General features: G+C 40.8%; 3 non-coding genes across 3 annotated transcripts; all 3 read right to left on the bottom strand.

Moving 5' to 3' along the window:
* Positions 1 to 5,144: 5,144 nt before the first annotated feature.
* Positions 5,145 to 5,218, bottom strand: trnas-uga (transfer RNA serine (anticodon UGA)). The gene has a single exon. It is a non-coding gene; the product is annotated as a tRNA-Ser (tRNA).
* A 19,806-nt stretch (positions 5,219 to 25,024) lies between these two features.
* Positions 25,025 to 25,107, bottom strand: trnal-uaa (transfer RNA leucine (anticodon UAA)). Its single transcript has one exon. It is a non-coding gene; the product is annotated as a tRNA-Leu (tRNA).
* A 1,245-nt stretch (positions 25,108 to 26,352) lies between these two features.
* On the bottom strand, positions 26,353 to 26,435 carry trnas-uga (transfer RNA serine (anticodon UGA)). The gene has a single exon. It is a non-coding gene; the product is annotated as a tRNA-Ser (tRNA).
* Positions 26,436 to 27,498: the final 1,063 nt, after the last annotated feature.

The raw sequence follows: 27,498 nt of genomic DNA, 5'->3' as shown, positions 1-27,498 counted from the left end.
CCGGTTTTGGTTTTTTTCCGCTATTATCTTTTCAACTCTGAATACTCTATCTTTACCCACAATATTTTTTTGTAACTTGGCAGCGTAAAACATCCCTTCCATTTCCTCCCCGTCATAGTCTTTTAACTGGTACACGGGGGGGTCTCTAGCCAACTGCTCGGTAACTGTAAAATATTAATCGGAAAATGTTTGTTCATAACCTTTGGCAAAAGGGTTGCGCAGCTTTGAAACTCTCACCATATCACCGACATTGAACTTATAAGTAGTTTTTTTCTGTCTTAATAAAGGGTCCGTATAAATTTGTATAGACCTTAAAAGAATTACTCTTGTTAACATCTATAGGCTTCATTTGAATACTGGTATGATATCCTCGGTTTGTAAGCTTCGATAAAATCCTGAACTTTATCAACATACTTGAATGTGTTGACAGCTGTAAAATATCTCCACATTTTGGTCTTTATGGTGCGGTTAAACCTCTCCACAACCGATGCCTTAAGCTCATTACCGGTGGTGAAATGATTTATATTGTGACTCTTCAACAGATTCTCTGTTGAGAAACTCTTTTCCTTTATCAGTCTGCAGTTTTTTAGGACACCGACCCTGTGCCAATATATCCTCAAAGGCCCTTGTCACCACACTACCTGTTTTATTGCGCAAAATGCGGATCCATGCGTATTTTGATAACACATTGATGCACATCAACATAAATTTGTGACCATTGTTATGTTTTGATAAATTTGACATATCGACTAGATCCATCTGCCATTGTGAGTCTATGTCAGTCACATAGACGTGATTTCTTTTAAAGTTAATTCTGAGTGGTTTATGTAGGGTATAAGGCGTTCCCTTAGCCATTCTGAAACAACCTCGTCCTTAGCCTTAACCCCGGCCTCAGAGACTCCTCTTTGAAAACTTTTCTTACCAGCCAAACCACTGGCCTTGGCTGGGTTGTAGTACAGATCCTTCATCTGGGGAGCTTGCCGAGTCATTCTGTCAGATCACACGACACAATGAGCAAAGTTTTTATACATGTTTGTTTTTATTCAATTTCAGGCGAACAAATGCCTCTTTTTAGATAATTGAGAAAAGTATAACATATACAACATGAACAAAAGGTCAGAACTGACTTGGTTTCAAGCGTTTGACTTAATTGTGTGAGAGCATATCAGGCTGAAAGCAGCTTGATTTGGATAGTTCTGTAATGTCTTCATTCTGTAAAGTTAGATGTGCTCAACTGCATTACATATGCTTACAAATGCATTTTTTGTTGTTTCAGGTCAGAACTGACTTGGTTTCAAAAGTTTGACTGAATTGTAATGTTTCCTTGCAAATACACATATAAGGTCTTCACCTATGATAGAGATTGCCCTAAAGTATAGTGTGGGAGCATATCAGGCTAAGAGAAGCTTGATTTAAAAGGTTTTGCAATATCTTCATTCTGTAAAGTTAGATGTGCTCAACTGCATTACATATGCTTACAAATGCATTTTTTGTTGTTTCAGGTCAGAACTGACTTGGTTTCAAAAGTTTGACTGAATTGTAATGTTTCCTTGCAAATACACATATAAGGTCTTCACCTATGATAGAGATTGCCCTAAAGTATAGTGTGGGAGCATATCAGGCTAAGAGAAGCTTGATTTAAAAGGTTTTGCAATATCTTCATTCTGTAAAGTTAGATGTGCTCAACTGCATTACATATGCTTACAAATGCAATTTTAAAACATTTCGTGTTGTTTCAGGTCAGAACTGACTTGGTTTCAAGAGTTTGAGTGAATTGTAATGTTTCCTTGCAAATATACATGTAAACTCTTCACCTATGACAGAGCCTGCCCTTAAGTATAGTGTGGGAGCATATCAGGCTGAGAGAAGCTTGATTTGGATGATTTTGCAATATATTTATTCTGTAAAGTTACATGTGCTCAACTGCATTACATATGCTTACAAATGCAATTTTAGAACATTTCTTGTTGTTTCAGGTCAGAACTGACTTGGTTTCAATAGTTTGATGAATTGTAATGTTTTCCTACAAATAAACATGTAAGGTCTTCACCTATGACAGAGAATGCTCTTAAGTATAGTGTGGAGGCATATCAGGCTGAGAGAAGCTTAATTTGGATGGTTTTGCAATATCTTCATTCTGTAAAGTTACATGTGCTCAACTGCATTAGATATGCTTACAAATTAAATTTTACAACATTTCTTGTTGTTTCAGGTCAGAACTGACTTGGTTTCAAGAGTTTGATGAATTGTAATGTTTTCTTGCAAATATACATGTAAACTCTTCAACTATGACAGAGAATGCACTTAAGGAGACTCGATTCCTAGAGGTGTAGATCACACAGTGTGTTCTAGTGACAAGGAGACCCGCATTGATATCTTGCCTGCCTGGTGCTCAGGTTGCAGATCTCCCTAAACTAGTAGACGGGCTACTGGCCAAAGCCGGGGGGAATCCACTGGTCATGGTCCACATTGGAACCAATGACATAGGAAAAGGTAGGACAGAGGTTCTGCAAGACAAACTTAAAGAGTTAGGAACAAAACTAAAGAGCAGAACCTCCATGGTAGTTTTCTCTGAAGTACTTCCGGTACCACGTGCCAGGCCAGGGAGACAGGCAGAGATTAGAAAGTTTAACACGTGGTTGAAAGCTTGGTGTAGGGAAGAGGGGTTTAGGTTTATGGAGCATCGGTCTTTCTTCTGGGATAGATGGGACCTGTACAAACCAGACGGTCTACATCTAAACAGAAGGGGGGCTAATGCATTGGGAGAGCGTATGTGCAGTGAAATTGAGAATCATTTAAACTAGGAACCAGGGGGGCAAAGAGCTCTGACAATGGGAGATGTTCCACTAAGGAAAGAAAACCAAGGGAAACTGCTAGTAGGAAAGTCCTGAAATGTTTGTACCTCAATGCCAGGAGTATAAGGAACACGATGTTAGACTTGGAAGCGACAGTGCTGGCATGTGACTATGATGTTGTAGGAGTGACAGAAACATGGCTTACAGAAAATGATGGGGATGAATACAAGTTGGAAGGAAACACACAGTTTAGGAGAGACAGGCAAAATTGAAGAGGGGGTGGGGTAGCATTTTATGTGAAAAATGACATTGAGGCAGAAGAACTTGTATTAGATCTCAGTAATGGAACAGAATCTTTGTGGGTGAAACTTTTGAACAAGAGATCTGGAGGATTAGTGGTAAGTGTAATCAGGACTGCATGTAGCAAGGATGTGGCTGTTATAATGCGGGATTTCAATTTCCCAAGCTTAGACTGGGAAAGCCCAGTGGGGACTACAGAAGCAGAAATAGAAATGGTTGAGATGGTAAATGACTGCTTTCAAACTCAATTTGTCAGGCAACCAACGAGGGAGAGTGCATGTATTGACTTGATCTTTTCAAATGACCAAGACAGAGTCAGGGGGACAGTAGTTAGAGAACCAATGGCAAATTGCGATCACAATATGGTTAGCTTTAAGGCATTCTTTCAAAAAACAAGGTCCAAGTCTAAAGCAATGGTCTACAATTTTAGAAAAGCAAACCTTGAAGGTATGAGGCGGCACTTAGAAGAGGTAGACTGGAGCACATTCGATACAGAGTCAGTTGAAAATGGATGGGAATATTTTAAGAAATACTACTTGAGGCTCAGGAGCAATTTGTACCAAAACCAAAAAACACCGGCCAAAATGGTTTAATAAAGGTATGCAAAAAAATATAAAGAGAAAGAAAATGTTGTATAGCGCATACAAAAGGGATGGAGACGAAACAAGATACATAGAATATGTTGAGCTGCAGAGATCTTAAGAAAGGGATCGGGAAAGAAAAGAGGGAAATAGAAAGAAAGATAGCTATTGGAGCTAAAATTAATGCAAAGAGCTTTTTTCAATATTACAAGAGCAAGCGGTCAATAAAGGAGGAAGTGAAACAGATAAAGGGCAAAAATTGAGGTATCTTGGAAAAAGAACAAGATGTGGCAAATATTCTAAATGAGTATTTCACAGAGGTTTTTACAAAAGAAAGTTCAGATGACATGCCATAGGTTAGCGATATTTTAAAGTTCAAAAACAACTATTGCAATTATCAACTTGGAACTAAAGTAAACATTTTCAACATTGTGAAAACTTTGTTTTCAACATACACAAGCATACGATTGTCCTTTAGAAGTTAGCGTTTCCGTGAGCATAAGCAAAGACATTAAGAGACTGAGCAACCTCAGCAGGATGTGAACCTGAAGAGCCATGAACCCATCTGATTTGAAGTCCAACACCTTAAGCACTCATCAATCACACCTCTCTCGGGCAGCACAGCTCCCTCCCATATTCTATGAAACACTACAGTTATCTATTGTATGGCTTGTGTTGTGGCTGTGTACTGTAACAAACACGATTCAATGTCGATGCCTTTTTTACATAGTCACACTAGGATGTATTGGTTGTAGAGAGACACAGAAGTTCCCAAACAACTATTTAGGAGATATCATCTATTTTGCAAGCAGCGCAACTATCTACATGCTCCACAGAACTACACAGCACAGGGAAAGGTGGTTGCCTTCAAAAGCCATGTCTTCAGATAAATTGCTCAATATAGCAACGCACTCACAATAGTTTGGTTCATTGTCCCTGTATCGCACATATGTGATATTGATTTAATATGTTTATTCCCTATTCAAGGAAATCATTTGACATCATGTTAAAGTCAATACAAAATGCCGTGCCTCTGCAAGTCAACTGAATATTATTATTACGATTGTTATTACTACTAACAGTTCATAATAACAATTGTAAGAATGCATTTACATGCCTGTACTTTTCACTGATTTCAAACGCATATGTGTTCGAGTCGATGCAGATGTGCTCTGGCATGCATGCTAAAAACAACTGCTTCATAATGTTTGAGTATGTATACTCTGCGTCATCATCCAGGATGTTGCAGGCTATTTCCCCGTAATGAAAACTCATCAATGAAAAGGCACAAACAGAAACTGGTCTGCCTTGCACACAGTTGAGAAAGAAACAAACACATGATATCTTCCAAGTCTGGAAGGAAGATCAATAGTGACACTCTCCTTGATCACATTAGATTCACATGTGTGCTGTCTTGAAGACATTCAGAGACACTTGCTGTTACATGGACACAGATTGAAAAGCCTTTCGCTGTGAGCAGGATTTGAACCTGCGCAGGATTGGATTTCAAGTCCAACGCCTTAACCACTCAGCCATCACAGCTTCCTCCCGTCAGATACTGCAGTATGTGGGGCTATAATACAAAGGTAACCAGGACACCAGTGTCAAAGTAAATTTAAGACTGGGGTCTGGGGTCGCGATTTATCTATTTTTTTATTTATTTGACTTGCCCAAACCGAAATGTATTCAAGTATCAGCTAAAACAAAACAACAGCAGATAGTGAATATCTCCGTATATGTGAATTTCACATTTGTTCTCAAGAATTTCCATTCTGACATGCTACTCAATATTTGAATTAAAATCAGTTGATTCCTGAAATGTTGATTCCTTTTCTTCACATCATATATTCATATGTTATTTTCACTATTTTTTTATGGATTTTTTGGCAGATTTGCACCTGATATAACTCCAGTTTGCCTGTCCTGTGACCGGCTTAGGAAGTTCGTAACACTCCTTTGATATTCAATCTTGATCATGTTGCAAACCCAGGTCTCTGGATCAATGCTTTGATCAGTCACCTGTTTGATCAAGACTGCTAATTATTTTATATTATAGGGCACTGTAGTGTTGAAAAACACGTTTACTGCATTGATGCACGCAGCTGTAATGGAGCCATTTCAAAGCGCTTTCATGTTGCATCATAGGCTATGTAATATTTCAGTTTCATGCTGTTGTAATAACGGGTTCTTTATGTTTTATAATTGTCTATGTCTGCTAAGATATGTGCATACCGATTTATACACCAGTTTACACAATTTATTGAGCACATTTGTTTTATTATTTGTATTGTTAATGTACATGCGCACGTTTTGATACACAATAGATGAATCGCAAGTTTCAAACATTCCTTAAAATTCAATCATGACAACTCCAGAAAAACTGATCATACAAACCTAGAACTACTTCAAGTCCATTAAAGTGTGTTTCAAAAGTCCTTATTGTTAATTTACTGTTAATAGACTTATTGTTGATTTCCTGGCTGGCTGGCAGTGTTACAATAATTGATCGTTTTTTGTGAAGAAAAAAAAAAGGTAATTCATTTTAATATCAAAACGCAATAATTCAATTTTCTAATCGGCATCGTGCTCATTTTCATTTTCATCTATGAAACGGTGAAGGTTCACACGATCTCAGTGAATACGTCATTCAGCAATGCTGACGAAATATCACACAGTATCACAAATTACAAACTGGTACTTAATAGCAATTGCCTTTTCGGAAAGAGATGTTTCTGTAAAATACAGCCTGCTGTCCTGAGCAGTGATGTCCCCTACAATAAACCAACAATAAAGTTATATCTAGATTTCTTTGTGTTCTACGTAAGTTGGCATTGTGATTTCATTTGTATTTATTTAAATAGCAGCAACAGCCATTTAGAAATAATAACAACAGTAGATAGTAGGGTTCTTTGGGCGCGGCCTATTTTGTTATGACGTATGCCCTAAGCTTATTAATATTCCTACGTCATAATTGGGGGGCGTGATTTTAGGTAGAGTTATTTCCTTAATTATTCCTACGTCATAATTGGGGGGCGTGATTTTAGGTAGAGTTATTTCCTTAATTATTCCTACGTCATATCCGTCAGAAAGTGTACACCCATAAAACCCTGAACAACAAGGCCTCCTATAACCGGTTGTTCTTGTTGTTCTTGTTGGTCAACTGTAGAGTGTGAATGGGTCGGCTCTTCCTGTAGTGGTTGGGGGTCTTTTTTAAATATACATGTAATGGTCCCAGGTCTTAACAATGCCTGTTTTGAATAGTGTGTTTATCATATTCACACTGTCTCTGTCTCTGTCTGTCTCTCTCTCTGTCTCTCTCGCCCAAGCATTTTATAAGATCAACAAGTTCTGTGGTCTGTAATGGTCCCAGGTCTTAACAATGCCATTTTGAATACTGCGTTTATCATATTCACACTGTCTCTGTCTCTGTCTGTCTCTCTCTCTCTGTCTCTCTCGCCCAAGCATTTTATAAGATCAACAAGTTCTGTTGTCTGTAATGGTCCCAGGTCTTAACAATGCCATTTTGAATAGTGCGTTTATCATATTCACACTGTCTCTGTCTCTGTCTGTCTCTATCTCTCTCTCTCTCGCCCAATCATTTTATAAGATCAACAAGTTCTGTTGTCTGTAATGGTCACAGGTCCTAACAATGCCTTTTTTGCATAGGGTACTTATGTTAACCCCAATGTATATGGCTCTGTCTCTCCCCTCAAATTTAATTAAAAATAAAATTAAAAAAAGAGGGTGTGTGTGTGTGTGGGTGTTTGTGTGTATAGGTTAATTGTTTTTGTAAAAAAAAAAAAAAAAAAAGCTGTGGTTATATTTTATCTCACACATAATGTGTTCATTCGTTTTACTTAAATACATTCTAGGGTCTTAAAGCTCATAAGAGTTAGACTTAAGATAATTATATGTTTTTAAGGTATTTTAGCAGTCTCAATCCCTGATGATAAGGAATCATTTAAAAAATAAAAACAACTGATCACTCAATGCTAAATAGATCACAACACTCAAGGCTAAATCACTCACACCATGGGGGGCGGGAGTGGGCTCAGACAAACGTAGGGATGGCGTGTGGTATCAAAACATTCAGAATACTTTTAAACTATATAATTTATAAGCTTTGTAAAATAAACCCAAATATCTCTTTTGCGGGGATAAACGCTGTTCTGAGTAGTTTGTGACTTGTTTAATACCAAACAAAGCATCGCTATAAAAAAAAAATCACGGTAAAAGCACTACTTATTTTAGATCTTTATAGTTATTTTCTTGGCTCAGGTTGTTTTTTAGCGCTTATAAAGGCCTGAAATATTCTTAGTGTTTATTGACTATAGGTCTTGATGCTTAAAAATGTTTTTTTGAGAGACCAAAAGGTTCTAATAAAAGTTTAGAGTAGAGAGGAGAGAGATCGTCGCCATCTTGGTTTCTATTTGAAATTTGATGCAGTGTCATTTTATTGGTTGGTTTTAATATGTTAATTGGTAACAGGACGGCACAAAGGCCAGCCCAGAACAATGCCTTACAAGCAGATCCGGCATCTGGCCATCAGTATAAGTATGAAGGTCTGGTCTTCAGCTCGACAGACTCATACTGACCTTTCGATTTAAGCCTAAAGATCAACAATGTCCGGAAACAACATAAACGACTTCGATTTAAACGAGTTTTTAGGTAAGTCTTCAGATTATTTTCATTGACTCAGAGCGTGTTGTGGGCATGTATTGTAAATAAGGCTATAACATCTGTTTTAAGTTCTGTAAAATTATTTTTCAGCCAGTCAACAGGAGTTAATTCCCAACGCTGAGGAGATCATCTGGAACAACGACGGTAAGATTTTTGTGTTTGCGCTCATGGGTTCTTATGTATGGGTGTGTGTGTGGTTTTGAAGCGGCTCATTAGAGTTATGAAAACGTTTTAATATATATTAATGCCGGTCTCTTTAATTACACAGAAACTATCGAAAGGCCTGTGATTAATGTCTCGGGTAAGAACTATACCCCTGTTTGTTTGTATAATGTTTCTGTAAGATGTTTGAGGCCAGTTTTGTTAATTTTAAAAAATTATCCTTTCTAACAGTATTAAGAAACGTGGTTCGAGACAACGAAAGGCCTTCCACATCGAGGGCTTGTTTCGTTTTACCTTCGAGAACCGTAACCTTTCAAGAATCTGAAAGGCCGTCAGCCCCTGTATCTGATAGCGGTGAGTATATATCTGCCCTTGTAAGAGGTTAAAGCTTTTTATAAAGCGGGGTGGTTAAAGGTTAAACATGTCTCTTACCTCCACAGAAGTGCAAAAAGCTAAACCAGCTGAAAAACATAAGAAACGATTATTCTTTGGAGGTAAGTAAGATCTTTCAAACTTTAATGTTTTTAAAAGGGCTTTGTTTGCCCGTTGAGGACTAATATTTAAGCGATGTGTGCCTGTTTCCTGTAGGGCGGGGGGTTCTGGGAAAGATCTTTAGAAGTCCGGACAGGTCTAGGCTTGTTTCTGGGGCACGTGTTTAGAAATGACCGATTGCCCTACCGTCTGGTTAGGAAGTAAAGCTGTCCGAAAGGTTTTAGTAAGTTGTTTGGCTTATCTCCCGCAATTATACTTCTGTTTTAAAATGGCTGTAGGAAAAGGCTTGAAGGTGTTCATTGTATTTAATATTTAAACAGATCGTGAAAACGTTTGTGAAACAGGAAGTCCCGGGATCAGGAAGCGTTTACACTTGGAAGGTTCGTTTAAAAATGAAATGTGGTGTGTGTGTGTATAAAAAGTGTTTTATTAACAATATTACAGTTTTTAAAGAAACATTTAAGAAACCGTTTATTTACAGAGGCTTCTCTGTTTTACATTTATTATCAAGTCCTAATAAATATATTGTCTGTAAATAATAAGGCGTTGTAGTGAATGTCTAAGCCTATTTTCAAAGGTCTAAAAAAGCTAAAGGTTTTGAAGGTCCTGGACATGTTGTTTTAAGTTTGATTTCTGTCGCCGTTTAAAGATGTAAATGTAATGTATATTTTTATTCTTCCCAAGACTCTTGGGATAGTCATTCTGTGGATGAGCTATTGAGGACAATTACCCCGTCTAAGTGGGATCAAACATCTTCCCCGGAGAGATCACCGAGAGGATCCCCCACGGTGGTCTTGGAGACCCCCCAACATCTACTCAGGCCACAGCCTTCTGGGGGTAATTCAACAACCCAGATTCAGCCCGCCGCATTGTCGGGCGGAACAAATACAGGCAACCAACAACCTCAGGGGTCGGCGTCAGTCAGGGTTGACACACCACCCAACGACGGACTGGTTTCAACATCGTCCCCCCAGCCCCGTTTCTTGGCTACAGAAACGCTGAACAGTACACCGCGATTGGCCAGGGTGTCACCGCAAAGGCCTTCTTGGTCTCCGTCCGTGAGTATACGCTCGCTCCCTGCCTCCTTTGACCGAGATTTACCGGAGCGACCATCCTTTGAAGCTGAGCCAGGCCACCATCCCCCGGAGCTACTTCCTGAAGGTCGGCATGAGTTGCTACATACTTTGTTACAAAATCAAAGACTTGTGTTAGTGGGGCAAAACCTTGTGATAGAGAGCCAAAACACCCTTATTAATACCCTTACTAACGAATTGTACCGTATTTAATGTTTTAATAGATACAAAACGCCTTACTATTGTGGGTTGTTGGAAAAATAAAAAATAAATAAAAAAATGTCCGGACTTGGTAAAAGAACTCACAAACTAAAGGATTATGAACAAGTTAGGGCCCCAAAAAGACCTTCCCGAGAGAACATCCCCGGCCCTGTTGTGAACTCCTCTGATGTCCCAATGAACCAGGAACTATTACAAATGATAAATGATTTAAATAACCTCCAATCACCACCGATAGAATGTGAATTAACAGACTTACCGGTGAACCCCGACCTGTTACAGATGGTCAATGATCTAAATAACCACCTCCCAATGGTAGCACTTATAGAGGTTCAACCCCTAGTTCACCCCGATTTGTTTGAAATGGTGGAGGCTTTGGAGACGCTACCCCGACCAAATTCTGCCCCTATTATAAATGATTTGAGACAATTAGAACACAGTACGGCGGCAGAAGCAGCCGTCACTATAGAGGAGGGTCTTGACATTAACCGGTTGGATATCTTTGAAGGACTTTTACAGGCTTTAAATGAGCCTCCTCAAAAAGGGGGTTTTGTAGATGTCAGCAGTGGGGGTGTTCGGAATGTGGAGGGTTCTGAGACTGATAAGGCTGTGGAGGACATGCTCTGTGAGAATGTAGGGGGTGAAGGCTTTGTTCAAAATGATGATGTGTCCAAGAGTACCAGTGATCCCGTGATTATAGATAGACCGGCCTATAACAATTTTGAAATGATTCAGCGTTTTAATTTTGCAGAACTTTTAAATTGTGACAGTTATGCAGAAATATTTGTCAACATACACGAGGCCTTGCAAAACATGCTTGAACAGGTTGCTGAAAGGGTCAGACCTCGAGATGTTGTACAGTTAGAACTCAGAGGGGATGATTTGTTTAGCAACCTATCTGTAATGCTGAGTGGAGATAATTTCGATGTTGATGAATTTCTGGCTAAAATCGAAGCGTTATTGCAAAGTAACGCAGCCATCTTAGCTGATGAAAGTCTGTCTCTGGTAATGAATGTGGTTCGTAACCCTGAGGGTGGGGCGCTTAGAAGACTGTCGAAATGCTTGAAGAACGACATAATTAGGAACAAGCTCAGGCAATTAGTGGTGAGTTCCAATGGGGACAATAAGCTCTGTTTTGCTTACAGTTTAATAAAACTACTCACCCCCGACATGCCTGAACCCCAAGCTATGCAAGAGGCTTTAATGCTTCATCAGAGGGCCAGCTTAAACTCTCAACAGATGGTTGCCTTTTCAGACTTTACCATGTTTGAGGAGTTGTTGTCTTTAAAAATTGTTGTGTGGTACCGTTGTGAGGTAAAGGAAGTATTTGTGAAATTTCAGACACATCCTGAAACCCATACACAGACACTGTTTCTCTTCCTAAGTGATAGTCATTACTTTGGAATAAAGAGTTTGACGGCTTTTTTGGGTTGTTCGTATGTTTGTCATTGGTGTTATAAGGCCTTCAATGATAAGCTTAAGCACCGCTGTGACGGTTACTGTAACGTCTGTTTCAATCCGCAATGTCGTAAGGGTTTGGCCCCTACCATCCGATGTAAAGATTGCTTAAGGATTTGTCTCTCCGCGTTCTGTTTTTCTGAACATAAGGTACAGAGGGCCGCTGCTGAGGGGGTTAAAAAACGGAGTTATTGTGATCAAACTAAATATTGCCCGCAGTGTTGCCTCCAGTACCGTTTTCATGAGGTTAAACCACACAAATGTCTGGAGCCGAGATGTAGGATCTGTAATGCTGATTTAACCCTGGGGTCTGAACACCAGTGCTTTATTCAGCCGGTTAAAAAGGAGCCGCCGCACAACCGGTATGTCTTTTTTGATTTTGAATGCCGGCAAGAAAACGGGGTCCATGTTGCTAATTATATACACTGTATTGACATGTTGGATCGTGAGTGGTCAGCTAGCGGTGAGAGTTGTGTCAGGGATTTCTTTACGCAGTATCGCGGTCCAAAATACCTCAATTACACATTTATTGCCCACAATGCTAAGGGTTATGATTCTTACATTTTGATGAAGTATCTGGTGGAAAATGGGGTGACCCCAAAAATAATAGCTCAGGGTAGCAAGATCATGTGTTTCACCGACGAAGCTTTCAACCAACGTTACATAGACTCGTTAAATTTCCTCCCCATGAAATTGAGCGCTTTGCCTAAGGCTCTGGGTTTTGAGGCTCATAAGAAAGGTTGGTTCTGCCATTTTTTTAATACTAAGGACACTCAAAATTATCGAGGGTCCTACCCGCCCGCCTCTTATTATGGGGTTGATACTATGATGTCTCATGAGAGGGAGGAATTCTTTAAATGGTACAATACGGTTAAGGGAGGTATTTTTGATTTCCGAGAAGAGATGGCCGCTTATTGTAAAAATGATGTGGTGATCCTTAAAGAAGCCTGTTTGCGTTTCCGCGCCGAGGTTATCAACACATCGGGTCTCGACCCTTTGCAAAGTGTGACCATAGCGTCTCTCTGCATGAAAATGTATCGATCCAATTTCTTGCAGAAAAACACTATAGCGGTCACCACTTCTGACAACTATCGTGCTAGACAAAAGAACTTTTCGACTGTCTCCATACAGTGGCTGGAATATCTGAGTGCCCGGGATAACATCTTCATCAGACATGCTTTAAATCAAGGGGAAGTCAAAATGGGGCCTTACTACTTAGATGGTTTTAGCGACGTGTCCGGGCGGCGTACCGCTTATGAGTTTGCTGGTTGTATTTACCATGGCTGTCCTCAGTGCTTCGACCCAAACACCTTTAACCCCGTAACACAAAAACTCTGCGGTGATATGTACTATGATTTCCAGGAACGAATTGAAACTTTAAAAAACACCTATGGTTTGAATGTGCTGGTGATTTGGGAACACGCGTGGACGACCCTGAAGCAACAGGATGTGGGGGTACAGCGGTTTATGGAAACCTTGGACTTTCCTGAACGTCTAGAGCCCAGGGATGCGTTATTTGGGGGTCGTACCAACACCCTCTGTTTACATTATGAGGTAAAGGAGGGTGAGAGAGTAGATTACTATGATTTCACCAGTCTGTACCCTTATGTCAACAAGACCAAAATGTACCCGGTGGGGCATCCAACCATTGTTTATCGTGACTTTCTCGAAATCGGACAGTACTTTGGTTTGATCAAAGTCACCATGTACCCTCCTCGCGAGCTGTTCTTACCCGTGTTGCCTTACAGGTGTTCGGGAAAATTGATGTTCCCTCTGTGTAGAACGTGTGTGGAAACTGAAAATCAAAATACCTCTTGTCTGCACAGTGATGACGAGAGAGCGCTGACGGGTGTCTGGTGTAGCATTGAGCTTGACAAGGCGGTGGAGAAAGGTTACAGAGTCGGTAAGGTGTATGAGGTTTGGCATTTTTCTGAAAAATCTGATACTCTTTTTGCTGATTACATTATGACCCATCTGAAAGGGAAACAGGAGGCATCGGGCTATCCCTCATGGTGTGTTGACTCCGCGGCCAAAGAGCGGTACGTTCAGCAATATTTTGAAAAGGAAGGGATCCGTCTAGAGCCGGGGAACATAACTGTAAACCCCGCCAAGAGACAAATGTCCAAACTGATTTTAAACAGTCTGTGGGGTAAGTTTGGGGAAAGAAATAACCGTCTAAACACAACCTTGATTAAAAGCCCTGAACAGTTTATAGAATTTATGTTTTCCAAACAACATGCAGTATCACACTTTCAATTCTTAAATGACCACGTGGCACAGGTCCAGTGGAGGGCCCCTAAAGATTTCCCCACCAAACAGGGGAACGTTAATGTTTTCATAGCGGTTTTTACCACGGCTTACGCCCGGCTTGAACTGTACAACTTAATGGATCAGCTGCAGGAATGCACGCTCTATCATGATACTGACTCTGTAATCTTTGTCACCAGGCCAGGGGATTGGGTCCCTCCCCTCGGGGACTACCTTGGGGAGTTAACGAGCGAGCTAGATCCTCAGGACCACATAGTGGAGTTTGTTTCAGGGGGTCCTAAGACTTATGCATACAGAACGGCTGCGGGTAAGACCTGTATGAAAGTTAAGGGTTTCACTCTGAACCATTGTAACAACAAGCTCATTAACATCAAGTCTCTGACGACCCTGGTACAAAGTTTTGTAACCGAGAAAGACGCGCCTCCTCGCGAGATTATTACAGCCGGAAATCAGATCTATCGCAATAAAAAGGGGTACACATTGGAAAATAGATCACTAAACAAACGGTTCAGGGTGGTGTACAATAAAAGAGTGTTGAAGACTGATTATACCACTCTGCCTTATGGATATTAGCGGTGGTTTTGATAACAGACTTCAACACCCTTTCTCCTGTATTATAGCCGGTCCCTCCAATTCGGGTAAGAGCTATCTTATAAAGAACATCATAGAAGATGTGGACGCAACCGTGTCCCAAGCTCTTGACAACATAGTGTGGTGTTACTCTTGCTGGCAACCTCTCTACGATGATTTGGCATCGAAAAAAAATAATCTGAAATTTGTGCAAGGTCTCCCCGCCTCGTTGTGTGACGATGACCTGTTCCCGCCCGGACAAACTAATCTAGTGATCCTTGATGACCTGATGGAGCAGGCCGGTGACAACAGTGAAGTGGAAAAAGCTTTCACAAAGTACACTCATCATAGGAATTTAAGTATTATTTATTTAGTTCAAAATCTATTTTTTCAAGGTAAAAAAAGCCGCACTATTAATTTAAATGCCAATTATATAATTATTTTTAAAAACCCCAGAGATAAACTACAGGTCACCGTCTTGGCTCGTCAAATGTACCCTAACCAGACCAAGTTCTTTTTGGAGGCATTTGAGGATGCCACCAAAAAACCCTACGGGTACTTGATTGCGGACTTAAAAGCACAAACCCCAGAAGACTTTTGCCTCAGAACAGGTTTGTGCCCGCCCGATTGGCCGGCAGTGTATGTGCTAAAGAAAAGGAAATAAATAAGAATGTCTGTTCGGATTAAAAGAAATCTGACGCTTTTGCAAATGTTATTTGAGGGGAGCCCGCGCCATAGGAAAGCTGTGCTGGCTGGGGCCCCCTCGGATTTGATCGAGACCCTGTGTGAAATAGCTTTTAACATCTTACGCGGTAATATACCCCTAACCCCTTCTCAACATTCTAAACTCAAAAAACAAAAAGCGGTTATCAAGATCATCGCTAATAAAAAGTATTCTATTAAAAGAAAAAGAAAGAGGATTAATCAAACCGGAGGTTTTATAGGACCGCTGTTGAGCATAGCCGTGCCTTTCCTAACCAGTCTTCTAGCTTCCAGAGTGGGTTAATAATGGAATATGCTCAGAAAATGTTTTTGATCCCTCAGGAGCAGCTTGAGAAACTGAGAAAAAATGTTGTCGGGCCAGAGCCCATTAGACAAACGGCCGAAAACAACCTGGACTCTGAAATGAAAGCTATACTGGCCAGGGCCGATTTAAATCAGTATTCCAAAGCCCAGATGTATAGCAACACGTTACAGCGCTACCTCCGTCTGGTTAGACAGGGTGAAAAAGATCAAAACATTTTAACTTTAACCATGGCCTCTCAAGAAAATGGTTCTGGGGCTGATGCGGGGGGTACGGTTGATAAAGATGTTGCGGTGACCGAACCTGTTGAGAGTTCAGAGGGAGATGTTGTAACGGATGTTTTGAGAAACATGCCGGCCAGAAGCAAAAGACATGCAGAATATATTCTGCACAAAATGGTTCAGAAACCGCGGGTAACGACTTGGAATGAACAGGGTGAATTTGTTTTTAAAGGACAACTGATCAAAGGTTCACACATGTTTGATTTGTTGAAGAGTGTCACTAGCACTAATAAGGTACCCGATAGTCGCCGACCTGTAGGCTGGAATGCTTTCCTACAGGCGATGGCCTGTCTGAACATGCCCCAATCAACAGTCCCTAACCAGGAAACGCGACAAAAAATCCGTCTGTGTAAAGAAGTGGTGACTGATCTGACTCCGATATCTCATTACTCTGACCGTGCTGAGCAACCATCCTCAGGATCTATCCATCATTGGGAAGCTTATTAATCTCATGTTTTTATTTGTCTCCCCTGTAAATAAGGAACCGACAAACAATTTTTTTATTTTTTATTTTATTTTCAAATGTTGTACATTTATTTATAACATAACCCTGCTTTGTATAAGATTTGTGTTGAATAAAAACAAAACTAATGATTCAAAGGCTGTTTTCATTATTTTTTCACTTTAACACGCATGACATCTTTTAAAATCCTCACAAGAACACCCCATCTGTATACATGGCTGGCTAGGGTCGTAAGTCATTGTGTTATAAGGGGGGGTCCACAGTGTCCTGACAAACTCTGACACTTTTTTATCATTTTGGCCTAAATCCTCACTGTACAAGGCCATAATATCGGGGTATGACCTTCCTTTAGATCTATGATATAAGAAAAACACACAGTGTTGACCACAAGTGAAGGTCTGAAGACTTTGTACTTGACGACCGCTGTAAATGGTTTCTTGACAGTTGTTGAGCAGAAAGTTATTGATCTTCCGAGGGAAAGGTCTGAAATCCGGGGGGTTTCCATAGGAATCAAAAAATTCACCACGGCGGTCCTCCCTTAGATAAATAGCCAGCCAATGTTCTCCGGGCATATTTTTAGGGTGTGTGTTGATTATGTACATTGCAGGTAAATTCTTGATCTTAAATTTAGGCAGCTGGTCGCAGGCGTAGACTCCTTTAAACAGTTTCCGTGAGCCGGCCAGGGCATTCATGATGTGGTTGAGCTCTCTGGTGTTCATTTTAATAATAATCATACGGAACGTTTCTCCTCTGATTCACCTCAATAATGTTGTCAAACACAGCATACACAACCATATTTACAGTGCGTGGTAGAGGCTGTTTGAAACGCATCTCCAAACGCATATTGCCCGTCTTCATCAGTGAAAAATGTTGTCCACACTCTTCGTCAGGGGTCAGGTTGAAACCGTACAGGGTGTAACCGCTGCAGTATTCCCGGCGATCGATCAGCAGAGGTTGATCCTTGAGATGGCGACCCGTAGCCAGTACTAGACTGTAATATTCACGAACCGCGTTGCCGTTTTCAAAGTCAGGTTGAAAAGGTCTGGATGGAACCTGCACACCATCGACGTACAGCGCTATAAATTCCGCGTTATAATGTTTAAAGTTAAAGGGGTTCTTGTTGTAAACCCCGGTAAATGCATCATTATCCACGAGACCTATAATAACCTGTTTTGGGAGCTGTCCTAGAAACAGATTTTCCTGGTTCATCACCCGTGTCCCTGCGGGGATACTGTGGACTTTCATATAGACTCTTTCGATCGGGTACTTGGCGTTTGCCGTCATTAAAGCCTGCGCATGTCCTAGTTTAACCGCCGGGGAGACGGATACTTTTTTCACAAACAGCGAGGCCGATAATATGGTCAGTTTATATTTTTCAGTATCAGGGGTCATCAGACAAAAAGCACTTTTACTATGGATCATTTTAATTTTAATGTCTACCCCGTTGAGCATGAGTTTTTCTTGGAAAAATATGTCTGCATGGATATGTCCCATTAGCTCAAAGGTCCTCCCTTCTGCTGAAAAGGCCGTTCTTTTTTGCAAACCCTTATTGAGTCCCTCTGGATCCTTGTCGTCCATAGCTTCCGGGGTGTCTTTGAAGAAAAGGCCGGGGCTGAACTGTTTGCTTAGGGTCTCCTCACTATAATTAAGGATACACTCCATCATGGCCCTATAGGGGTAAGTATTGCTGCTTTGACTAATGAGCCGATCTCCCAGGGTCACATCCACCTGTGAAAACATGGTGGCCACCGGGTAATTGATGACCCCAGCGTTGGCCGTCTTCTCGATTGCATCGCCATCCTCATCAGTCACTTTACAGTTCATTAAAATAAATGTGTTATTCAAATCAATATAATCCTCGCCATTGCCAGCTATAAAAAACTCCAGAGGGGCCGTATCTGAAATTGCGGAAAGAGGGGGTATCTCTACATATATGCTCTTATCTATACTCGTTTGAGTGTATGGAACTGTAAACAGATCCAGTTCTGATTTGACGCATTCTTCCGATAGACTGTGGACAAAAGACAAAAGATGTATCCTGAGGCTCTATTTGTCTTTCTTTGAGACTTTCTTTTTGCAGGTTTTTTCTTGTGCTGCTTCCTTCTCCGAGTGTTTCCACGATATGTTGGAGAATGAGAGATTCTTCGTTTTTTGTTAGCCACGGATCTTCGTCGCCCTGGTGGACACATACTGTTTCTTCTTTTACCCCCCCTCCTCGCCATTACCATGAGACCCGAACCCTCCTGCTGATCATGGCTAGCTGCCCGGTTCATAACATTGGTGAACACGTCACTAACAATATTTTTAGCCGCTGATTTCAAGTGGGGTCTGGCTATAGCAAAGCCTCTCTTAAGCAGGGGTACGGCCATTCTAAAGAGACCACGAAAGAGTCCTCCTAGACCGGCTCCATACATTGTGGGGGCTCCTACAAAACCGGGCAAGCCGTTCCCGGCTTGCATCTTGTAATAATCCACATAGGCGCTAGGATCTACATAACCCCTCGAGGTAGCCATTTTAATAATGTACACACTGTTTCAGGGGTCGAAAATGTAGTTTGACAATAACTTTACCGAAGCGGAAGGGTACGTTGATATTCTGATCAGATTTTACTTCGATCGTGATGTTGTCAAAGTGGGTCTTTGAGACTGGTACGTAGTGTGGCTTGTCATAAGTAATTGTGACCATGTCATTGCTTTTACCTTTAATAAGTACATTTCTCAAAAGGGAGACATAACTATCCCAGACCCTCTGGTGGGTTATGATATCCGTATACACATAAAGAGTGTAAAAGCCGCCCCTGATGTCAGCCGGGAAGGGGGCCACCACTTCTGAGAACCTGCTCTCTGTGTCAGAATAGAACCCTAATATACGCCCCAGTTGTCCGTTGGTTTGAATGCTAATACCAGGTTTTGACACCTTGTACACTCTGTTTTTAATAGGGTTGTAATATAGCTTGATGTTGGGGGTGCCTTCTGAGAACTGTTTATGCATCTCATCTAATATTTTATCCACATTGTCATAATAACCTCCTTGTATCGTGAATGTCCATTGACTCTTTTTAACATCATCAAAAATGGCGAAGGTGGCATCCTTATCTTGTAAAACAGCCCAAGTGTAAGGATACTGTATTTCCGCCAACCCCACTTCCCACGACCCCCTTAGATCTATAGATTTTCCAAATTGTACCGTGTAACTGGATATTTCATTTTTAGGGTATATATCGAGAGAGGCGTTACTGGGTAGAGTCACGTAGAAGCCTCCTGATTCCATCTTGAGTATCGAAAGTAATGCCCCCAACACACCCGCGGGCATGTTGTTATAAGGCTTGAATATCACAAACCTGTTGTTCCGGGACCCAACTATTGAACTTTTCAGGCCATCCAAGCCATTTCACCAACACATATTTTTTCCGGTTCTGGGTTTTCTCAGCTAATATCTTTTCAACTCTGTATACACTGTCTTTACCCACAATAATTTTTTGTAACTCGGCTTCGTAAAACATTCCTTCTATATCCTCCCCGTCATAGTCTTTTAACCGGTACACGGGGGGGTCTCTAGCCACCTGTTCGGTAACTGTAAAATATTCGTCAGAAAATGTTTGTTCATAACCTTTGGCAAAAGTACTCCTTAGCTTTGAAACGCGAACCACATCGCCGATGTTGAACTTATAAGTATTTTTTCCCTTCTTAATAAATGGGCCGTATAATTTTTTATAGACCTTAAAAGAATTACTTTGATCAACATCTATAGGCTTCATTTTAATACTGGTGTGATACCCTTGGTTGTAAGCATCGATAAAATCCTGAACTTTATCAAAATACTTGAACATGTTGACCGCTGTAAAATATCTCCACATTTTGGTCTTTATGGTGCGGTTAAACCTCTCCACCACCGATGCCTTAAGCTCATTACCGGTGGTGAAATGATATATTTTGTGTCTCTTCAGTAGATTCTGAAATTCTCTGTTGAGAAACTCTTTTCCTTTATCAGTCTGCAGTTTTTTAGGACATCGTCCCTGGGACAATATATCCTCAAAGGCCCTTGTCACCGCCCGACCTGTTTTATTATGTAGAATGCGAGCCCAGGCATATTTTGATAACACATCGATACACATCAACATAAATTTGTGACCATTGTTATGTTTTGATAAATTTGACATATCGACTAGATCCATTTGCCATTGTGAGTCTATGTCAGTTGCATATACGCGGTTTCTTTTAAAGTTAATCCTGAGAGGTTTATGTAAGGTATAGGCGTCTTGTTCCCGTAACCATTCTGAAACAACCACATCATTAACCTTCACACCGGCCTCAGCGAGTCCTCTTTGAAAACCCTTCTTACCCGCCAAACCCCAAATCTTGGCTGGGTTGTAGTATAGTTCATGCATTTGGGGAGCTTGCCGAGTCATTCTGCCAAATAAACACACAGACCCACACTATGCGCAAAGTTTTTATACAAGGTTTTTTATTCAACTTCAGGAGAGCAGATACCCCTTTTTAGACATTTGAGAAAAGTATAACATACACAACAATTTTTTCTACGGTCCAGACAAAAAGAAATCAGATGATTGGTTACTTGATCTATATCAACAAATACCTGTTTCTTTATCTTGTAGGCACACACCTCAGTTACATATGTAAATAAAACAACAATATGACCTATTTTAAAAGTAAACAGAGGGGTATTAAACATGCTCAGTAAAAGGTCATACAGATGTTGATGAAATGGCCTAATATCATTCTTGGCCCCCTTGAGCGCCTCATCCCAGTGTTCGTACCCCCCGGTCTTTGTTACAGCAACCATTAACTTTTCCAGGTTTGAAAGTTGATCCTCATCGATGGTTAAATCTGTAGAGAAAAGGCTCGCGTTGGCTACTTTTCTGTCAAGCACATGGTGTAATAGCGCTCTCAGGTTAGCTGCAGAGTGTTGATGACAGAACCAGTTGCAGAAGCAGTCCAGAACATTCCCCATGTTCAAAGTCCCTTAGTTCAGGTCAGAGTCTGAATCAGTGGCGTAGTGTCGAATTCTTCGTCGCTGCCCCCAGCTTTAACTTCTTTACGGAAGAAATAAGCTTTTAGCTTGCCAGCGGTTTTTCTACTCGGCTCATCCAGGTCATTGAGCAGCTGCCCAAGTTTCTCTATTATAAACGGCTCCTTTTTCAGCTCCAGCAAAATCTCATCTATGATTTTCTGGACTTGTCCCGCAGTGACATGTATGTGGGAGTAAGACAGCGCCTTGATTAGTGCCGGTTTCAGCCACGGTTTGTTCAGTCTTCTGTAAAACACGTTGAAATAGAACAGGAAATAGTAACGGTCTGGTTCAAACAAACAACTGTGTCTCAACTGACTGGGGTGATTCACTTCACACCCCCGACAGACTTCTTTCAGAGCTCGGTCGATGAGAGCACTCAGAATATACACCAGGGTGCTTTTAACCACTCTGCTTACTTGGTCACATACCCCGGGCATAAATCCTGCGTCTTCATCACGCCCCCGAGACAGTCCGATGCTCATTGGGTCGCCTGGTGGTTTGTGGGGTGTTTCTACATCCATTGGACTGACCCCCTCCTGAGACGCCCAGACGGTAGACAGTTCGGCAAAATCGAGGCCCTCCATGAGCTCCAGAGGCTGGGGATCCCCGAGACTCATTTGGACATCCATCGCCCCGCATGTTGTTTCGTCCTGAGGGACCGGGGCCTGAGGTCATGGAGGGTAACCGCAGTCAGAGGGTTCCGGAGTGTATACAAAATCTGGGGAATAGAACCAGGGGTGATCCCGGGTTTGAAGAGGCCTGTAGAGCCTGTCGACGTCCGCAGCTTTCGGGTAAGACATTCTCTTTAATTTTAAACCATGAATGAATTGTTGCGCCTTTTATCCTATCTCTTCACTACGTCACGACACACCGCCCTCTTAGAAGAGAGTAGCCCCTGAGCCATCAGACCCCCCTCCAACCCCCCACAGGTCGTCTGTTTTATCATCGTCGTCATCATTCAAGGGGGATATATAATACATAATCCAGCATATTCTCCTTCTAACCGAATCCAGTTGTGAACATTTGGTCAAGATGTCAAAACCATCATTTATACAGTTTATGACCTCTTTCAAGAAAGGCCAGTCCACGGCGTCAAACATAATTTCAGTAACCTGTTTTTCTGGATCCTCCACAACCCCTTCAATAGGGTTTGTAATCAGGGTACTGCTAAACAAAACCTTACGATCTGTAGTTAGAGATAGACTCTTCACCACTGTACCGTAGTTCTGCAAGCTTTCCCATTCACACCTTTCAAAACTCTCAGTCGGAGACTCCGTTTCGCCTTCTCTTGGAACCTCTTGCAAGCCTTCTAGAGTCTTATCCACAAGCCCCAGGTCTCTCCATGCCATCACCTTCAACCAGTCCTCATAAGAGTATTCAATCACCGTCTCAAAAGGTTCCAACGTACCCTCCTTCTCTCCCAAAGCAAAAAGCTCCACTCCAACATAGCTGGGATCCCTTTTAAAGCGGTAACCCCGTCGACCCCCCCAGAACAACACCCAGGAGCGCTCAATCTTCAAATTGGTGAGTACAGGAACCCTTGCCCGGGAATGTTTCTTGCGGGGTTTCATGTTGATGTCGCTGGACATGTTGAAGAAGCGGGATGTTTCAGATGCTGAGAATTAAAGAGGTATTGCCTAAAAGCAGCGCGGGTTCTTAAATAGAGAGGAGAGTTTCGGGGCGTTGCCTTCAGAGGGGTGGGGGTCTTTAGGGGTGGCCTTGTTGTTCAGGGTTTTATGGGTGTACACTTTCTGACGGATATGACGTAGGAATAATTAAGGAAATAACTCTACCTAAAATCACGCCCCCCAATTATGACGTAGGAATATTAATAAGCTTAGGGCATACGTCATAACAAAATAGGCCGCGCCCAAAAAACCCTACTATCTACTAACAACAATACCATTTATTTTAAAATTAATAGAACCGATACTTTATTGTTACAAATCTGTGTACTCTGGCCACGATTGAGAACATAAATATATAAATATAAATTACACTTACACTATAATTTAGTGTAAGTGTCTGCTTGGAGAGCATGTGACATCACTTTGTTAAAAGTAACTACGTACGTTGTACTCCGAGTAGTTTTTCAACGTGCTACTTTTTACATTTACTTGAGTAGTTTGACGTGCCGACATTTCGAACTACCTACAAGCACCAAAGCCGGTCATTGTAACCGACAGCTCTTTAACAGCTGTGTAATGACAATCAAAGGCAAACCATCGTATAAAATTTAGAAGTTTTATGCATGAACATCAAATCCAACATTTACATAGCACAAATGTAGAATGATCATAAAACATTAATATTATTGCTATAAATAACAAAGCACATTTTTCTAAACGCACACACTGCAGTCAAAACATGAATAACGAGATAGCCTACAATAAGCCAAAAATCTCAAAAACGGCATATAATAAGAGAATGAAACAAGTGTAAATGTAAATATTGGAATAATGCTCAAAAGCAATATTTTATACTTCAAAAACAACTATTGCATTTATCAAAACATAATTGTACACTAAAGTAAACGGATTCAACATCGTGTAAACCTAGTTTTCAACATACACTGCTTTCATTCACAGTAGTGTTGTATTTCCATAAACGATTTACTATATATTTAGCCTGCATACCTGACAGCTCGGGACAGCATTGCAATAAATACTCCTCCACTGATAATGTCCACGAATCGCTATTATTACGTGCAGTAGCAATCGCGTATTGCTCAGTAGAGTAAAAGCACTCGGTGCCATTTGGACGGGGCGTTTCACTCGCGATGTTTTCACAACACTGGCACAGACCCACGAATCATCACTGTCATTCCCAGTATCACTGATGCCCCCTGAATCAGTCATGTTTACATACACGGCATTTCCAAAACGAGCTCTCTTCAATCTCCGTTTCGAATCCGTGTTTATTTGCGGGGTAATCACTGTATCCAGTCAATCCTCACTACAGTTTTAAGAAAACACCTGTAAGCACATGAAAGACTGTAGACAGGTAGAGATCACCTCTTGAGCGCCAGACTGACTGTATTGTAAAGGGAAGGCAGGATTATGCGTTATATTTGAGTTATTATGTCTGTAAATGGCCGGTGAAAATTACCCGATTCTGGCTATTCTACGTAAATGTGTTCAAGACTTTTTTATTTTTGTGTTCATGCGGTTAAAACGTTGTAGACATGTTTAATACATATACTTAGGAAAAGCCAAGAACAGGTAGGCACAGTGTGTATAGGAAGACAGAGTAATTCAAACTCTAATAACCACATTGGTCAAATTGACCGGCTTGGCGTTTCTAGTGTTAATACCAGTACTTTTACTTGTGCTTGAGTAAAATTTCATCAAAGTAACAGTACTTCTACTTGAGTAGGATTTTTCAGTACTCTTTCCACCTCTGCTTCCTAAAGGAGTACTCCGGCATCGGTCCCGTTAATTAACACAGAGGAAAAAGATGTACGCATGTACTCGAAACCTCGTTGTTTTTCTTAATGTCTGAGTTACATCTCAATCACACAGTTCAAGCTCTGCTAGAGGTTCCCTACTCCCCTCATCACATCCCAGCGGCACAGCGTGAACTCTCAAGTGAATACATAGTATTGTCCTTCCATGGAGCAAAAAGCATTACCAGGAGTGGGGTTCGAACCCACGCAGACATATGTCAATTAGAACTTAAGTCTAACACCTTTACCACTCGGCCATCCTGGTCTTGTTTGGAAATGACAAGGCGTTTCATGACATGATGTTGTAAAGGACTGAATGTTTTTGTTTAGGTTTGCGTCTACGTTCTCGGACCTTGTTTAGTTGTAATAGTAATGTCGACTCTGTATGTTGCCACAAAGCACAATGCTTATTTTCCAAACTGCATCCAATCGATTGGAAGACGATACCCAGAGCCTTTCCATCGAGATTATCCTCAGCAGCATCACTTTATAGTGACACAAGCATACGATTGTCCTTTAGAAGTTAACGTTTCCGTGAGCATAAGCAAAGACATTAAGAGACTGAGCAACCTCAGCAGGATGTGAACCTGAAGAGCCATGAACCCATCTGATTTGAAGTCCAACACCTTAAGCACTCATCAATCACACCTCTCTCGGGCAGCACAGCTCCCTCCCATATTCTATGAAACACTACAGTTATCTATTGTATGGCTTGTGTTGTGGCTGTGTACTGTAACAAACACGATTCAATGTCGATGCCTTTTTTACATAGTCACACTAGGATGTGTTGGTTGTAGAGAGACACAGAAGTTCCCAAACAACTATTTAAGAGATATCATCTATTTTGCAAGCAGCGCAACTATCTACATGCTCCACAGAACTACACAGCACAGGGAAAGGTGGTTGCCTTCAAAAGCCATGTCTTCAGATAAATTGCTCAATATAGCAACGCAATCACAATAGTTTGGTTCATTGTCCCTGTATCGCACATATGTGATATTGATTTAATATGTTTATTCCCTATTCAAGGAAATCATTTGAAATCATGTTAAAGTCAATACAAAGTGCCGTGCCTCTGCAAGTCAACTGAATATTATTATTACGATTGTTATTACTACTAACAGTTCATAATAACAATTGTAAGAATGCATTTACATGCCTGTACTTTTCACTGATTTCAAACGCATATGTGTTCGAGTCGATGCAGATGTGCTCTGGCATGCATGCTAAAAACAACTGCTTCATAATGTTTGAGTATGTATACTCTGCGTCATCATCCAGGATGTTGCTGGCTATTTCCCCGTAATGAAAACTCATCAATGAAAAGGCACAAACAGAAACTGGTCTGCCTTGCACACAGTTGAGAAAGAAACAAACACATGCTATCTTCCAAGTCTGGAAGGAAGATCAATAGTGACACTCACCTTAATCACATTAGATTCATGTGTGTGCTGTCCTGAAGACACTCAGAGACACTTGCTGTTACATGGACACAGATTGAAAAGCCTTTCGCTGTGAGCAGGATTTGAACCTGCGCAGGGATGACCCCATTGGATTTCAAGTCCAACGCCTTAACCACTCGGCCATCACAGCCTCCTCCCGTCAGACACTGCAGTATGTGGGGCTATAATACAAAGGACACCAGGACACCAGTGTCAAAGTAAATTTAAGACTGGGGTCTGGGGTCGCGATTTATCTATTTATTTATTTGACTTGCCCAAACCGAAATGTATTCAAGTATCAGCTAAAACAAAACAACAGCAGATAGTGAATATCTCCGTATATGTGAATTTCACATTTGTTCTCAAGAATTTCCATTCTGACATGCTACTCAATATTTGAATTAAAATCAGTTGATTCCTGAAATGTTGATTCCTTTTCTTCACATCATATATTCATATCTTATTTTCACTATTTTTTTATGGATTTTTTGGCAGATTTGCACCTGATATAACTCCAGTTTGCCTGTCCTGTGACCGGCTTAGGAAGTTCCTAACTCTCCTTTGATATTCAATCTTGATCATGTTGCAAACCCAGGTCTCTGGATCAATGCTTTGATCAGTCACCTGTTTGATCATGACTGCTAATTATTTTATATTATAGGGCACTGTAGTGTTGAAAAACACGTTTACTGCATTGATGCACGCAGCTGTAATGGAGCCATTTCAAAGCGCTTTCATGTTGCATCATAGGCTATGTAATATTTCAGTTTCATGCTATTGTAATAACTGGTTCTTTATGTTTTATAATTGTCTATGTCTGCTAAGATATGTGCATACCGATTTATACACCAGTTTACACAATGTATTGTGTACATTTGTTTTATTATTTGTATTGTTAATGTACATGCGCACGTTTTGATACACAATAGATGAATCGCAAGTTTCTAACATTCCTTAAAATTCAATCATGACAACTCCAGAAAAACTGATCATACAAACCTAGAACTACTTCAAGTCCATTAAAGTGTGTTTCAAAAGGCCTTATTGTTATTTTACTGTTAATAGACTTATTGTTGATTTCCTGGCTGGCTGGCAGTGTTACAATAATTGATCGTTTTTTGTGAAGAAAAAAAAAAGGTAATTCATTTTAATATCAAAATGCAATATATCCATTTTCTAATCGGCATCGTGCTCATTTTCATTTTCATCTATGA

The sequence above is a fragment of the Amia ocellicauda genome, chromosome 22 (genome assembly GCF_036373705.1).
Source record: "Amia ocellicauda isolate fAmiCal2 chromosome 22, fAmiCal2.hap1, whole genome shotgun sequence".
Lineage (NCBI taxonomy): Eukaryota > Metazoa > Chordata > Actinopteri > Amiiformes > Amiidae > Amia > Amia ocellicauda.
The sequence above is the reverse complement of the archived record's forward strand: the minus strand, read 5'-3'. Positions and strand labels throughout refer to the sequence as shown.